Source organism: Elephantulus edwardii, unplaced genomic scaffold (assembly GCF_000299155.1).
Source record: "Elephantulus edwardii isolate Elephantulus edwardi_28Jun2011 unplaced genomic scaffold, EleEdw1.0 scaffold00178, whole genome shotgun sequence".
NCBI lineage: Eukaryota > Metazoa > Chordata > Mammalia > Macroscelidea > Macroscelididae > Elephantulus > Elephantulus edwardii.
Window position 1 is genome coordinate 988,386 of NW_006399928.1, and position 11,425 is coordinate 999,810.

Sequence of the window (11,425 nt, forward strand, 5' to 3'; positions counted from 1 at the left end):
CTGACATCAGCAATGATAAAATCGCTCATACTACGGCTGCTTCCATCATGCTTGTTGTTGTTATTGTTATGTGCTGTCGATTCACTTGTGACTCATACTGACCTTATATACAATAGCTCTGAAGCCAGCCCTATCATGAGTCAGTCTCATTGACTCTGATACACTTACCCCCATTACCCCAGTGGCTGTATCAATCAATCTATCTCATCAGGGGGTCTTCCTCTCCTGCACTGTCCTTACACCCCTCCGAGCTTGAGATCCTTCTACAAGAATCACTCCTTCCTGGCCATATACCCAAAGTATGCTACATGGAGTGTCAAATACCTAGCCTCCAAGGTGAAACTTGGTGTCACCCTCTCCAAGACATACCTATTTGTTCTCTTTGCAGTCCATGGTGTGTTCAAAACTCTTCTCCAGCACCACAACTCAAAAGCATCCATTCTTCTTCTTCTGCCATCCTTAGTCATTGCCCAGATATCTGATGCATAACAAATAATTGTGAAGACCATGGCGTGGATCACACACACCTTAATCTCCAGAATGACATCTTTGCTTCTCAGTACTCGGGAAAGGTTCCTGATAGCATATTTACCTGATGCAATTTGTCTTTTGACTTTCTGACCTATGGTGCCAAGAGTGTTGATTGTGGAGATGGATAAAAATTTGATGCTTTCTAATATTTCATTTTTCTTGACACACAATCAACACTCATGTTACAAACAGTTAAGAAATCAAAATATGGTCTGAGTTGTGCTTGGTGGCAATGTCGGCGACCGGGGCTGTGGAGCCCGGGCCCATGGGAGCCACTACAGCTCCCTCGCCCGCTCCAGCCCAGGCCCCGGGGAGCTTGTTTCAGCCCATCAGCGCCAAAGATGAGGAGGAGCAGCCTACTGAGATAGAGTCGTTATGCATGAACTGTTACCTCAATGGCATGACACGCCTCCTGCTCACCAAGGTCCCCTTCTTCAGGGAAATAATAGTGAGCTCTTTTTCCTGCGAGCGCTGTAGCTGGAGCAACACGGAGATTCAGTTGGCAAGCAGGATTCAGGACCAAGGAATTCGTTATACTTTGACTGTCCGAGTCCAGGAGGACCTGAACAGAGTCAAGGATCCCTGAACTGGATTTTGAAATTCCTGCTTTCAGCCAGAAAGGAGCTCTAACCACTGTGGAAGGATTGATCAGTCATGCTATTCCTGGCCTGGAGCAGGACCAGCCTATACAAAGGGCAAGAGAGGAAACCATAGCTGAAAGAATTGATGAGTTCGTTGTCAAACTGAAGTCGCTAAAATAAGTGGCTTCTCCTTTCACTCTGATCGTTGATGATCCCTCAGGGAACAGCTTTGTGGAAAACGTATTTTCTCCCCAGAAGGATGATGCCCTTGTTATCACACACTACAATCTCACCTCAAAGCAAGAAGAGATGCTAGGACTCCAGGCAGAGGCACCAGAAGAGAAGTCCCAAGAGGAGGACCTCAGAAATAAAGTACTGCAGTTCAATACAAACTGCCTAGAGTGCAATGCTGCAGCTCAGACCAACATGAAGCTAGTACAAATGCCCCATTTTAAGGAGGTTATCATCATGGCTACAAACTGTGAGAATTGCGGGAACTGACCAATGAGGTGAAATCTGGGGGTGCAGTTGAGCCCTCCTGGGCACCAGGATCACCCTCCGCATCACAGACCCCTCAGAGGTGACCACAGACCTTCTCAAGTCTGAGATGTGTAGTGTGGAAATCCCGGAGCTGGAATTTGAACTGGGTATGGCTTTCCTTGGGGGCAAGTTCACCACACTGGAGGGGCTGCTGCAGGACATCCGGGAGCTGGTCTTCAAGAATCTTTTCACACTGGGTGGACCAGATCATTGAGGGCAACATGAAGGCCCACCTTACTATGGGCAATCCAGCAGGAAACAGCTATTTGCAGAACGTGTACGCACCCGAAGAAGATCCTGAGATGAAGGTGGAACATTATAAGCGCACATTTGACCAAAACGAGGAGTTGGGCCTCAATGACATGAAGACAGAGGGCTATGAGTCAGTCCTGTCCCCACAGCGGTAGCAGTGGGAAGTCCATGGGCCCGCCTCTAGCGCTGCCCCCACTGCAGGCTTATTTATCACTACTGTAAGAAGATGGAGGAGCATCTTCCCTGCTCAGGCCTTGTCCAGGTCTAAGTTGGAGATCTAGTTACACTTAACAGTTTATGATGCAAGTGCAAGTCTGTTATCTTACTTGGTGTTATCTTGGAAATTGTGAATTAGCGTGCTAAACCCGGCAGTGACCTGTGAGCATGTCATCACCACATTTCACCTCCCTCTACATGATGCTTTTGTACTCTAGGTACAATTCTTTACGTTCTTCACAGTTTGATCCAAGGAAATAGAGAATGTGGAATACAGCCACAGCTCAAGCTTGGGAATCAGTTTTAAGTAAATGAAATACTATCTTTAAGGAGGAGAGGCCCTTCCCAGGGGAGGATCTTCAGCACATGTGAAGAAGGGGAAATGAGGGCTTTCAAGAAGTTCTGTCCTCGGGATCCACTCTGTCCTTGTTTGAAAACAATGCTGTTTGACTTGAGACTCCTGAATAAAATTTTCTCCAATGTGACCATTACAATTTGGAAAAAAAAAGAAATTAATATATGTGTTGCTTTGAGTAACTCTGCTGTCAAGGACTTTTTCCGTGTACAGGGATAACAATATAAAGACTAAAATGTGCCTGTCTCTGGTCATGAGTTTTCAAATTATTTCATATGCATAGGAAAGTTGGACAATTAATAAGGAAGACTGAAGGGGGAAAAGACAACTTTGAATTGTGGTGTTGACAAAGAATACTGAATATCCCTTGGAATTTCAAAAGGACAAACACACTTGTCCTGGAGGAAGAATAATCAATGGGGCTCCTTGTAGCTGAGGTTGGTAAAGCTTCTCACACACTTTGAGCATACTGTCAAGAGAGATGATTATTTGGAAAAGAAATCCTGCTGGGAAAAGTCAATGAATGGGAAGAAGACACCTAAGGAGCTGGATTGGCAGTTACTACCACAGTGGGTTTGAGCATGGTGGAGATTTTGAAGATGGTGCAGATCTATTGTTGATAAGGTTGCTATGAGTCATAATCAACTTGATGGTATGTAGCAACAAAAGCTTTAGGGAACTAAGTCTTGTCTGGGTACTTTTTGGAAAAAAGGAAAATTTAGTCAAAGAATGGATTTTTTTTTTAACTTTGGCACTATTTTGCAATTGTTGTTATTGCTAGGTGTTGTAGAATCTAGTACAACTCATAGCAACTCTATGAACAACCTATATAAATCTTGTCTTATCCTGTGTCATCCTCATCATTTCTGACATACTTGAGCCCACTGCGGCAGTCACAGTGTCAATCATTCTGATTGAGGGTCTTTTTCTCTTTCACTGACCTTTCCAAACATGTTATGCACTATCTAAGGAATAAGCTCTCCTAAACACATGCCCAAAGCTTGTCTCCAAAGAATACTCTGGCTGTAGATTATACAAGATTTACCTGTATGTTTTCTTGGAAGTCTATAACATATTCAGTACTCTTTCCCAATGCTAAAACTCAAAGACATCAATTCTTCTGTCATTCTTAGTCACCGCCGACCTTTAAGATGCATAGTGAGTAACTGAAAAGACCATGGCCTGAATCTGTCGACCTTACTCCTCCCCTGGACATTGTCATTTGGAGAGATCTTGACTGTAGACTTTGTTAATGCAATACATCTTCTGGTATCCTGACTGCTGATACCAGGAGATTGTGAGTCCAAGTAAGACAAATTGTTATTTTGCAACTCTTGTTGTGTGCCATGGAGTCAGAACTGATACATAGTTAACCTTACATCATGTTTAACGAGACAGTAAATCACACAGGAGAAATCTGCTCATCCTTCTCCTACAGAGCAGCTGGTACATTTGAACTGCATGAGTTTGGGATTATAGCACAGCTTTTTACCATTAGGCCATCAAAAATCCGTACTGGAACAAGCTAGTAGTTTGGCAAATTCTGTGTCAAATTTTCATGAGATTGTGGTAAGATAAAAATAAGAAATAAAGAGTGTCTTGTGCTATTGCTTCCTTTAGAGACAAAATAAAGAACATCCACAAGAGTGGATTGCAAAACCTATTAAACACTCTTCCTGTGTCTCCCATTACCAGGAAGGTGATGGTCTCTGGCCCCAGAACCAGATCCTCCTGCAGCCACCTTAGATTTGGAAGAAAGGGGATTGGAGAAGGAAGCCACTGGAGTAAGTATGGCCCATCTGGAACACTTAATAAAGGGAAGTGTGATTTGGCCTAGCTCACTCCTCATGGCTATGCTTTTTAAGGCAAATCCTACTTCCAAGCACGGAAGAAAGGAGTCTCGTCAAATTTTAATTGATATAGTAATGTTAAATAAATATCTTAGCACTACGCTCCTCTGGCTAACGTGGCCTTCTTTCATTAGTCAGAGTGACTCTGATATTTGAAAGAAATAGCTCTTAACTCAGTTCATTGCCATTTATTCAAAGCCAATCCTTAGCTGCCTTTCCACTGGGTTTCTGAAGACTTCAAATTGTACAGCAAGAGATTGTCTATATTTTACCTTCACAGCCACTTGTGGATTTGAACTGCTAGAAAGGCATTCAATGCCTTTAGGTTTGCAGGGCAACTTTCTCCAGACTATGCCACCAGATCTCCCTAAAAAGAAATGACAGCTGAGGGAAATAGAGGTATTTTCCATTATTCGGTTAGCATGAAGTATACAAAAATTGAGATTAGGCAAAATAACTAGCTGGGAAGGAAGTGTTAGAGGCAAAAAACAGAGTCACACTTTTTGGAAGCTGCCTTGACTAAGCAGGAATTTTTTTTTGGCTCTAACGGGTAGAGGACTTGACTCTGAAGGAATCATCGTGCCACTTGCAGAAGTATGAGTTTTAGTAAGTAAAAAAAGACAGAGAGAAAGTGATGTAAGAGACAAAATGGTATATAGTCAAAATGGTAGATGATAGATAGATAAATAGATGATAGATTGATGATAGATAGACAGACATCGTTGTTGTCATTGGTTACTGTCAAGATGAGCACGACTCATATTGACCCTATTAACAAAAGATCTGAAGCTTTTCTAAATCTATCGTCATTTTTAAAAGATCAGAGTTTACAGAGGCATGTTGTTTAAGAAGTGGATGCCACTCTTGCTTCCAAACCTGTCTTAAACTGGGAGCTCCACCAAAAACTGTCTTCTTGATATTGAGCTTCAATCCATATTGAAGACTAGAGTCCTTGACCTTCTGAGGTAAGTTCTTCAAGTCTTCTTCAGTTTCAGCAAGCAATGTTGTGTCATTGCATATGGTAGATTGTTGATGAGTCTTCCTCCAATCTTGATGCCACATTCCTTCTCATAAAGCCCGGCTTCCCCAGTGCTCTGTTCTGCATATAGATTGAAAAGGTATGGGGACAGGATGCAACCCTGACGTACTCTTTCCTGAATTCGAACCATGTAATGGTTTCTTGCTCTGTTCTGAGGACTGCTTCCTGGTTCAATTATAGTTTTTCAATAAGCACAAGCAAGTGTTTTGGAATTCTCATTTTCCTCAAGGTTAGCCACATTGTGTGTGTGTGTGTGTGTGTGTGTGTGTGTGTGTGTGTGTGTCCCACACAGTCAAATGCTCTGGTACTATGCTTTCTGCCAAGATCCATCTGACACTGGCAATAATGTCTGCAGTGCCACGACCTCTTCTAAACCCAGCTTGTATTTCTGGTAGTTCTCCGTCAATGTACTGTTCCAGTAGTTTCTGGATATTCTTCAACAAGATTTTGCTAGTGTGGTGTATATAGACACATAGATAGATAGATATAGAAATAGTGATAGATATAGACATGGTTGTTGTTGTTATGTGCCATCGAGTCACTTGCGACTCATGGTAACCATATGTACAACAGCTCTAAACTCTGCTCTGTCCCGTGCCAATCTCACTGCCTCCAAAAGACTCATCCCTATTGCCCCAGTCACCGAATCAATCCATCTCCCAGAGGGCCTTCCCCCCCTGCGCCTGCCCTCCACCTTCCCAAGCATGATGTCCCTCTCCAAGGACCGGTCTCTCCTTACAACATGACCAAAGTATGTCAGACGAAGTCTCAGAATCCTTGCCTCCAAGGAGCAGCCCGGTTTAACCCTCTCCAGGACGAATCTGTTTGCTCTCTTAGCAGTCCATGGCACCTTCAGCACTCTTCTCCAACACCAAAGCTCAAAAGCATCAATTCTCCTTCTATCCTGCTTGGTCATTGTCCAGCTCTCTCACGCATAACAAGTGATTGCAAAGACAATGGCCTGTACGAGATGCACCTTTGTCTCCAGAGACACACCGTTGCTCTTCAGTACTTTAGAGAGGTCCCTAACAGCAGACTTTCCAATGGCAATAAGTCTTTTAATTTCCTAGCTGCCAGTGCCAAGAGTGTTGATTGTGGAGCCAAGCAAACTAGAGCTGTGAACAATCTCAATCTCTTCACCATCCATCCTGATGCTGCCAATTGGCCCAGTGGTAAGAATCTTTATCTTCTTGACATTGAGCCTCAATCCATATTGAAGGCTGCAGTCCCTGACCCTCAGCAGCAATAACTTCAGGTCCTCCTCAGTTCCAGCAAGCAGGGTTGTGTCATCTGCATAATGTAGATTGTTTATGGATCTTCCACCAATCCTGACCCCACATTTCTCCTCATAGAGCCCAGCCTCCGGGATGATCTGTTCTGCATACAGTTTGAAAAGGTATGGAGACAGGACACATCAATGGCATAAGCCCTTCCCAATTTTGAACCACGCAGTGTTTCCCTGCTCTGTTCTGACGACTGATTCTTGGTTCAAGTATAAGTTTTGCATTAGCATGATCAAGTGTTCTGGGATTCCCATTCTTCTCAGAGTCAGCCACAGTTTGTTACGATCCAAACAGTCAAACGCCTTTCTATAATCAATGAAGCATAGATAAGACATTCCTCTGGTACTCCCTGCTTTCAGCCAATATCCATCTAACATTAGCTACAATATCCCTAGTACCACGACCCCTTCTAAACCCAGCCTGGACTTCGGGCAAATCTCTGCTGATGTGCTGTTCCAGTAATTTTTGGATAATCTTCAGTAGAATCTCTCTTGCATGTGAAATAAATGAGATTGTTGTATAGTTTCCACACTCTGTTGGGTCACCTTTCTTTGGAATGGGAACAAATATAGATCTCTTCCAGTCAGTTGGCCAAGTGGTTGTCCTCCAGATTTCTTGACACAACTTGGTGAGCACGTCCAGGGCAGCATCTGTTAGCTGAAATATGTCAATTGGTATACCATCTATTCCTGGGGCCTTATTTTTTGCTATTTCTTTCAAAGCAGCTTGAACGTCTTCCTTCATCACCATAGGATCTTGCTCATATGTTGTTTCATTGAATTCTTCTGTGTCTGCCAATTCCTTTCGATACAATGACTCAGTATATTCTTTCCATCTTTTTTTGTTACCTCCTGGATCATTTAATATTCTGCCTAAAGCATCCATGATTATAGTAACTTGAGGTTTGAATTTGTTCTTTATTTCCTTGAGCTTAAGAAATGCTGAGCGAGTTCGACCCTTTTGGTTTTCCTACTCCAACTCCTTGCACATTTCATTGTAATATTTTACTTTGTCATCCCGCGCTGCTTTTTGAAATCTTCTGTTCAGCTCTTTAGTATCTTGAATTCTTCTTTGTGCTTTGGCTTCTCTACACTCCAGTGCAATATTCAGAGTTTCTTCTGACATCCATAGATACAGATAGATAGATATGATATGATATGGAATTGCTCATTCTCAACTATCTGTCCCAAAATGGGTTAAGGGGTTATGTTCTCTAAATTTACAAGTTGTAAGAACCAATGCCTTTGAGTTGTGGTACTGAAGAAGAGTACTGAACATATCATAGACTGCCAAGAGAACAAACAAGTATGTTTTCGAGAGGCTAAAACCTAGTTGCTCTTTAGAAGCAAGAATTCTGAAACTCCATCTCACATACTTTGGGAATATTGCCAGGAGGGACTAGTTCAGTGGAGGTAGAGGTTCATTGCAGGAGAGGAAGATCCTGGATCAGATGGACTGACACTACTAGTAACTGTGGGAATAGAAGCAAGTGTGCCAGAGATCGTGAGATTGTATCAGAATAGGGCACTATTCAGAGTTCTTGTTCATAGTTGACTTGATGACACATAACAACAAGAAGAACAACAGTGGGGAATACCAGGAAAGAGGTAATCTGAACATGTTTACAAGTGATAGATTGTCCATTCGGGCATTCTGAACTTCCATATAAGTTTTAATACAAGTTTAAATGCCCAGCGTCATTGCTGGGAAGAGACTTTTAAGCTGGTAAGTCACAATTTCTTTCCAGAAAATATTAGTTGTTGAGTATAATTATTTCAGTTCAGCAAGCATAAAAGACTGATATTCTACTTAGCCCTAGGGTCCAATGAATTGAAGGCCCACTTACATGGTGGGAAAATAGCAAGCCAAATAAGTTATCCAAGTTGAAATTTCACTCTAAATAACATGGTCACCTGCCAAGTAGCTCAACCATTAAAGGATAGGGGCTTCTAGGAAATTTGGCTTTGTTCTCATAAAAGCTTTGATGTTCTAGTTCTAGAAAATAATTTATGTGTAAAATGCATTTATATAAGGGCAAGTAGAATTTTAGTCTACCAATTGTATTTGTAAATTTTATCGTAAGGATTCAAAAGTACTCTCTAAAAGTCACCAAATTGGAAACTTTCTGACAAAGCAAAATTCAGAGCCATAAGTTTCTAATTACTCTGTTTTCCATAGACAATATTTAATCCAACGTCAAAGTGAATTTTTCTGTATATAAGGCAATATATGAGTGCTTCCAACTATCATAAAAGTAGTATGTTTATCTCAAACCACATGTGCTGAGAAATAAACACTATTATTTCTCATTGCTATGAAGATATTATCTTAGCTGGCAACATTTAGAAGGTAAAGAGATTTAGTTATTGACCTTGAGAGTTGTGACTACATTAAAAAATATTCATACATGACTTCCTTCTTCTCCATTTTGAGACCGTGGAAGCTTGCCCTGGAGCTCCCTTAATAAAGCTGTTTTAAGCTTTCTTTCTTGATCTCCAGTTCCTTCCTTTAGTCAGCAGCCTTACATCCAGGAGAAGAGTTAAGATGTGCTGAGCCTCCGTCCTCCTTCCAGCCGAGTGTGGCATCCCCTTACTCTTTCTTGAACCTACCAGTCTGCACTGTGTCAAGACCTCTAACAAATAAAAGAAATAACCGACCCCAGCGACGTGGGCAGTCTGATGTGCTGAGGACTGGTGACTTGGCAGCTTAACATCTGGGAACAGACTGCAACCCCTAACTCCCATCAGTGCCCAAGCCCCGTCCCCCAAACCCACACCCCCACCACAGCACCACATCCCCGGGACACCAACCCACAACCATCCTGGGCCCCCAAATCCAGGCACACCCTGGTGGCTGCGCCACAGCCCTGCACTCCTCCTGGCTGTGGCCCAGGGCCACTAGAGAGTCCTTCACCTAGTACGGAGACCTACCAGCAGCCGTAGACAGTAGGATTTTGAATCAGAACACAAAGGCACATGGTGGAAAAAGCCACTGTCTGAAGCCACCGATCAAGCTGCTGTGGGACTGATTTGCCACAAGAAAGGCTGGTAGGATCCTAATTGGGTTTTCTTGGGCACCGCTGATTGCTTGGGAGAGTACCCAAGGGTGAGTCCACTGGTGGGAATTTGACTGAGCTCTCTTGGGCCATGCCAAATGCCCAGGAATGAGTGGGCCAGTGGTAATTTGTCTGAACTTTTGTGGAAACTGCAGACCAGCCAGAGGTGAGTGGGTTGGTGGGAATTTTACTTTGTCTTGTTGGGTTCCATTGGACCCAGAACCCTGCTTGGGCAGGGACCACTGCCTAAGGACACCTGCATAAGTGCCTCTGGACAGGGACCACTAAGTGAAAACTATTGGGTAGGAAACAGACAGTTGAATTTGAATAGGGAACCCAATTGTAAGCACACCCAGACAGCTGAGGTCTGAGTGAGGTCCCCCAAGTGGTTGACCTGCCCTTGTGATCACCCCACCGCCGTGCATGTCCCACCCCACTTGACTCCACACCTGTGTCTACATGTCTGGTTAATCAACCTGCCTTTAATCAGATGCACATTGACATTTCTTACCTGCAAGAGGCTGCTCTCACAGGCACTAAACTGATATTTCCCTGGAGTCAGAAGTTCACAGAAAAACACAAGTGGGGTACCTACCCAACTGATCTCTAGAGCATTGTTATCAGATCAAGAACATATCAATGTCTTGAAGAAAGCAAGCGGTCCCACACAATAAACAAGCACAAAGCAAAGCAAGATGTCACCTCCAAAGGGTAACACAGTATCAATGGATTTCCTGAAGCCAAAAAGTCTGATGGAACTTTCTAACACAGAATTTGAAAGAACAATGATTGCATATTTGCAATGGATGAAAGACAAACTTGAAGAATTACAGGATACGACAAGCAAAAACCAGGAGGAGTTCAAAAAAACAGTCCAGAACAATGTAGAGAAAACAAAGGAAGCATTAGCCGCAGTGGAGAAACAAGAAACCAATATCCAAAATATGAGGTCCAATATTTCAAATGCTGTGAAGAGATGGAATATAGAAGCAGTGAAATAGAAGCCAGAATTGTCACCTCTGATCTGCTAGAGTAAAAAGCAGATGCAAAAAGGAAGGGAAAAAAGAAAACCTAAGAATAATGTGGGACACCATCAAGAGAAATAACATGCGCATCATTGGAATCCCAGAACAGGAAGAAGCAAGTAAAAACACTGAATAAGTTGTGGAAGAATTACTAGAGGAAAATTTCCCAGGCATAATGAAGAATGAGAGAATATATATTAAAGAAGCTGAGCAAACACCATATAGACTAGATCCCAAAAGAAAAACATCAAGGCACATCATAGTTAAGTTTGGAGAACCAAAGAGAAGGAGAGAATCCTGAAAGCAGCAAGGGAGAAACAAAGAGTACCTTATAAGGAAGAACAGGTAAGATTAACTGCCGATTTCTCAGAAGAAAGCACGCAATCAAGGAGAGAGTGGAAGGACATATATCTAACACTCAAAGAACACAACTGTCACCCAAAAATACTGTGGTGTTGTTGTTGTTGTTGTTGTTGTTGTTATGTGCCATCGAGTCGCCTGCGACTCATAGTGACCCTATGTACAATAGCCCTAAACTCCGCTCTGTCCTGTGCCAATCGCAATCTCTCTGACACTTCCGTCCCAATTATCCCAGTCATTGAATCAATCCACCTCATAGAGGGCCTTCCTCTCCTGCGCTGTCCCTCCACCCTCCCAAGCATGATGTCCCTCTCCTAGGACCGGTCTCTCCTCACAAC

General features: G+C 42.9%; 1 pseudogene; it reads left to right on the forward strand.

Annotated features, from left to right (window-relative positions):
* The first annotated feature begins 763 nt into the window (after window positions 1-763).
* On the forward strand, window positions 764-2,059 carry LOC102865455 (annotated as a pseudogene).
* The last annotated feature ends 9,366 nt before the right edge of the window (window positions 2,060-11,425 follow it).